This window comes from Atractosteus spatula, chromosome 3, assembly GCF_055471065.1.
Source record: "Atractosteus spatula isolate fAtrSpa1 chromosome 3, fAtrSpa1.hap1, whole genome shotgun sequence".
Classification (NCBI taxonomy): Eukaryota; Metazoa; Chordata; class Actinopteri; order Semionotiformes; family Lepisosteidae; genus Atractosteus; species Atractosteus spatula.
In genome coordinates, this window is record NC_142708.1 from 43,509,761 (window position 1) to 43,515,760 (window position 6,000).

Sequence of the window (6,000 nt, forward strand, 5' to 3'; positions counted from 1 at the left end):
GAACAGATTCCTCACCTAAATGGCTAACTAATGCCCCCTTGTGGCATGTGTTTTGCTTCCTTGACTCAATGCAAAATTATACCACTATTCAAAATTAATCCCAGATCTTCGAGTGTTGTTCTATTTTTAGGTGGTTAAGGTTAATGTATTTTTATTTCCAAATGTCTTAAAATTCATATGCCTCACTGTAAATAAAAAATGAAATTGCGATTTTGTCATTTCTTCAGCAGTTTAAATAAGTGAATGCTACTTAATGTTATTGATTGAAATAAATTTTAACTTTGTCACTAGAATATCTATTACTTTGGTGTTAGTAAGGAAAACCTTGCTGTAAAATAATATGAGGATTGAGACGTTAAACATGTTCTTGTGTAATTAAAGCACCTGGCCTCTCCAGAAGACTATTATGTAATTTCCCTTTAATAAATATAATGGAGATATTATCTCTTCTAAAGTTGCCAAAGTTAAAAAATACAACAAAATACATGGGTAAATGATTAAAAAATAAATTAGATAAAAAATAAACTAAATAAAAAATACATAAAACAAAATTTAAAAGCTATAATTTATTTAAAGCCCTTTTGTGCCTTTTCTCTGCCTGTCTGAAAACAAACAACTGAAATATTGAAAGTCATTCGATCACATCTCTGCTATTTTGAAACTATTGCAATGTCTACAAGTCCAGGTCTGCACCACCTTTAAATGATTAAGCTTGACTTTTAAAGTCTTGAGGAAGTAGATCACTTTTGTCCTGTCATGGTCTACTTGGTGAACCTGTGCTTGTTGGTCTAGGAGGGATGTGCTGCAGAAGGCTTTGTGATCCTGCTTGATAAAATTACCATGAGTCACTTTTAAATCCAAACTAAGGTGGCATCTTGTTTTTCTTGCTTCGCTATCTCCCTGCACTTTGAGGAGTGTAGTAAAGTCCCTTGAGGTGCTTTGATGATACATCATACGTACGCTAATGTTATTATATTTTATATATAATAACCCCGAAAATGTGCATCCCCAAGGTGGCACGGCACAGTTTGGGAACCACTGCTCTAAGGAAAATGAGGACTGCTGTTGTAAGTATTGCTGATGGACCAGTAGGTGGCGGTCTTTCATCTCTAACAGAATTTCCAAAGCAATGTCCCAGTTTAGTGACATGCTGGAGGAGGTGCCATCCTTCAGATGAGAAGGTGCCAGGACTCAGTTGATTAGGTTATTTTAGTTTTGTTCTCTAGTGTGAGGAGACACTGGAATATATTACCTTTTAAGTGAAAGTGGCATGCTACTGCATTTATAGAAGTGTTCTCAGTGCAAACAAACTGCATTCAAGTCTGGCACATAATTAAAAAAAAGTAACTGATCTCCCTTTGGAGGCCTGACTACAAGTTACAGGCTCAGGCTTATCTGAATTCAGTTTGGATAAATCACTTAGCAGCCATTTAACCAAGGGTTCCTATTCTCTAGTCCTGGGAGCCCAGAAACATTAACTTTAAGAACGAACAAGACTTAAGTAAGTCTCTGCAAAAGCTTGTGGTGAACATCACTGCTTTTCTTGAACGGACAGCCCCTATGAGCCAACTCTGGACCTGTGTCACATGATGGAGGACTATTGTGGTCTCATTATTGCAGACTATGACGGTATAAAGGGACTCTCCTACAGGCAGTTCATTTGGCAGGCAGTTCCATTCTGTCTCTGAAGTGTGCAGGTAGAGGGGTCTTGTAAGGCTGCTTAGGTATGACAAGGAGCATAGTAACAAGTTATGGTGGTCTTGCATTGTGATCATCCTGCCACGATGTACAGTACCTAAAAATGTAAGGCCGACAGAGCCAGTCCTGTCACATGGCCCCCCAGAGAATCTCTTCTCATTTCTCCTGAAGTTGGTACAGGGTAAGCTATGGTTGAGGCACAGTGTAGATAGAAGTCTGTAAAGTTGGTGATTTATAGGAATTCTTGTGTTTTGGAACCCACATGGTAAGCTGCTGTTAAGCTGGTGCCCCAAGGCCTCAAGATCAGGCTCAGGACAGATAAGACTACTTGCAGTAGAGACCAGGCCTTTGAGACTATAGTGGGGTTTTCAAAGACAATAGGAATCTATGAGGCAGACAATGTGTTCAAGTTCAAGTTCAAGGTTAAGTTTAGTGTCCACAACCTTTGTTTCGACGCTTTCTAAATGTGAAGTGAATGTCATTGAGACTTGTGGGTTTCTCAGAGTCCAGGATCCAGGACAGGTTATCCATCCCAGGAGGATTGCTAAAGGATTAAAAACACAGCTCTATGGAGAATATCAGCAACAATTCTAGTAAAAGAAAGTTACAGTTGTCCCTTTACAGAAAGATATAGAGTAGTCCCTTTAAGCTCCAACATAGTCTCTTGATGGCAAATGGGTGAGGGTTCCCCTTTTCAGGAGACCAGGAAAAGAATCAGAGTCCAGGCTACAAAGGTGAAGTTTCAGCAGAAATTAAGGCACGAAGCATGAGAAGAAGAAAAGGTTTCTCTCATTTTCTTTCTCTGTCAATTTTGCCTGACGGAGCTCTCTTCATAGCCAGAGAGCAGAAATAACAATTCTCATTTCCACGCAGCACCCCTCATCCAGCAACTGGGTGACTTCCCATTCTTGCCTTTCTCTTATAAAAATAAAATGTATGGTTCTTTTTTAGTAATTTTGTAGTTGCCTGCAGTCTGCATTTTATGTCAGAATTACAAGGACATGTTGTTAACAAAAGAAGCATTTTAAACGCAAACAACTTTTGATAGATACAGAAGCACTTCAAGTCACTTCAGGAAGTACAGGTATAAGGTTACAAGTGTTATGATTATGATGATGTTGAAATTATCATAGTGATATATAAAAGATATATAAAAACAATCACTAGGCAGCATGTTCGGAAGGTGGGAGAAAACTGGAGCATCTGGAAAAGATTAAAACAGAGAAAGCACAAAGACTTCACAGAGTAGGTGGTCCACTCTAGAACTGATCTCAGGACCCAGGAGCTGTGAGGCAATGATGCTAACTGCCTTCCCAACATGCCACTTGGAAGTTTTTTTGTTATTATTGTCTTTTTTCATATTAATTAAAAATACTTTTCTTGAATGCCCTTCCAAAATGTGGAAAATTATGGGAATTCTAAAACCCTATCTGTTTCCTTAGCTTGTTGAGATAGCCTTATGGTAATATTAGAAGTAACAGTAGGGTTCTACTGTGAGACTTACTGTATAATTGCACAGGGATCTTGAGTCTTGGGAACTTTAATTTAATCATTTGGCTTAACCACTATTTCTATAGTTTGCAGGCAAACAAACAAACAAATTCCATATTTTCTGCATTATTGATGAAGTTAAACATGTAGATAAGTTTATTAGATTTATTATTGCAAAAATCAACAAAGGCCTAAGATTGAAATCAGATCTGCTTTGTAGATGTGTCATATCTTTTTCATGAGCTCTTATTCTTTGTTCTTAATACTATTAGACCCTATGGGGCTCTTTGTTATGACAATAATTACATTGCAAAATTTGTATTGCATTGTATTGTGCTTTCTATATTCTAGCCCCATTTTGCTTAGATTGAATTGTCTCATTCCTTCAGTTGACTGCTAAAAGTTTACACCAGTTTTGAATTGTATTTATTTCCATTCAGATATTATTTTATGTACTTTGAAGTTAATATTGTAACTTTATAGGCCACAAGTATTTATTTGATTTTCTTTTGCTTGTGAGAAAATGCCGTTTAAGAGTGTTACACCCAGGTTGGGAGCAGCTTGCGTCCCAGTGTTGCCCCAGTAAAGCAGCCTCTCTCTCAGCTTCCTTCCCACCCTGTGTGAACTCCCTCAGGACGCATCTCTCAATCAGGCAATTGAGACAAGTATTTAAGCCTTTTTCCCTGCTTTTTCAGTGCTCCAACATTGAGCTAAGTGCTCAGTGCTAAGCTTAGCAGTATGGAAACGGTCAAACATCTGACAAACATCTTGTTTTTCCCCTTGATCTACGAGCATTGATCAACAGAGCTGTTCTGTCCTCACTGCTTTTTTTTGGCTCGTAAGTGTTTGATCTTTTTTCTTTTTCGTTTGTCTCCTGCAAAGGTATGGGTTCCCTGCCTTGTATGCAGGGAGCCTTCGTATTAAATCAGACAGCTTCATTTGAGCCAGCCTCTCTGCTGCATCAAGCCAACCTTTATTCGGCTTGGTATTAGTTTTGACTTCTTCTTTCAGGCCAGCTTCTTCACCAAGTCAGGCAGCATTTTCCTACTCAGTTATTATTCAGTCAGCTCCATTTCAATCAGGCTCATTAAAGGCCCATTCCCTCGCACTTTATCATCGCTCATAAAAGCCTCACTCCCACTGAAGACACCCAAGGGTCCTCTGTATGCCTGTGCTTGGAGCTCGGCTTGTCATTCACTAAGGCCCAGAAACCTCAGCACAACAAAGAGATGAACGGGATACCCTTCCTCTTGCTCATTTTGAAAGTTCCTCTTAGACTAGCCTAGCTGCAGGAAAGGTTTTCACAGCATGTAAGAAATTCCAATTAAACACATTTGTGGTACTAAAAGACCCATATCAAGGAAACAGCATGGAAACATGTCTTTGGATGATCAGTATGCACAGAATAACATTTTTGTTTAAAAGGCTTTGCTGAAATACAATATGTACACCAGTTACAAACATGTTAAGGAAAAACCATTCTCCTATCTGGAATGTGAATTTCTCACCACTTTTTAGTATATTCTCCATTCTGAAAGCAACATGAGGATCATTCTTTACTTGATTAAATCAAAATTGCATGCATTTTTAAATGTCTTTCTGTGCAGACATGAATGATTCACCCACCACTTTGCAAGATCTTCTCTCAAAAGATGAACAACAAGAAATGTCAGCTGTGTATCAACAAAAACTGCGTCACTTGGTGGAAAATAATACTTGACTGGACAATACTGAACTAATAATAATCAAAATCATTGAGAATTTTTTTACTTTTAAATTAGCAGCTTTTTAACCAGTGAGAAGAATGATTTAGTTATCATAATGATTTAGCTGAGCTATACAATACTGAAAGACAAACATGAAAGAGTAACAGTGGAAGCAGTGGAAGTAGTAAACTAGTAAAACATAATTGTAACAATCACAAGCCCTTGTAGGCAGGACACAGGACTGCAACCTGGACTCCAGGGTACTTCTAAGGACTTCATTACAATGTAGGCATGATGGGAGCCCAGTATACCAGTATATTGTATATTCACTGTAGGAACATCCATTTAGTTGTCAGTTGACATGCTTTTTTAATGAAAAAAATGATTTACATGAACATGTCTTATATTCTTGAGGAAGGTATTGTAATTCCTGTGCCCTGTGATTCTGCAATGCAATCTTGTCTCAGGAGGAGCAATTAAACATGCAATTTTCATAAGCAAGGGCCCTACTCCATGGAGGGATTTCAGTTTGTTTTCAAAACAGAAAGTAATTCCTTTTACAAGTCTTTATAAATAGAATTATGAAATATGTTTTATTTTGATGTGGAATTCGTTAATCTACTGTAGTTACCAATCATAAAACATTCAAGTATTTTCATGTTACAATGCAAACTCACAGGTCAGAAAATTATATCTGATTACTAATATGATCGTTTGAGAGAGGTAGCGGGACCGTTGCCGTGAGTTTAGAGCTTTATGTGCCAAAAGGTCTCCTTTTTGCCAGCAGCCATATCACCCTGTAAATCACAACTGGCAGCCCACTGAAGCTAAGCAGGTATGAGCCTGCCTGGATGGGAGACCTCCTGGGAAAGCTAATGTTGCTGCTGGAAGAGGTGGTAGTGGGGCCAGTAGGGGGTGCTCACCCTGCAGTCTGTGTGTTTCCTAATGCCCCAGTATAGTGATGGGGACACTATACTGTAAAAAAGGCACAGGCTTTTGGATAAGATGTCTTGTGTCATACAAATGACAAAGTTCAGGTGTCTGTGAAGCATAAGTCTCTTTATTTCATATGCGTATGGAAGTCCGGCTTGCAACCACCGGACTT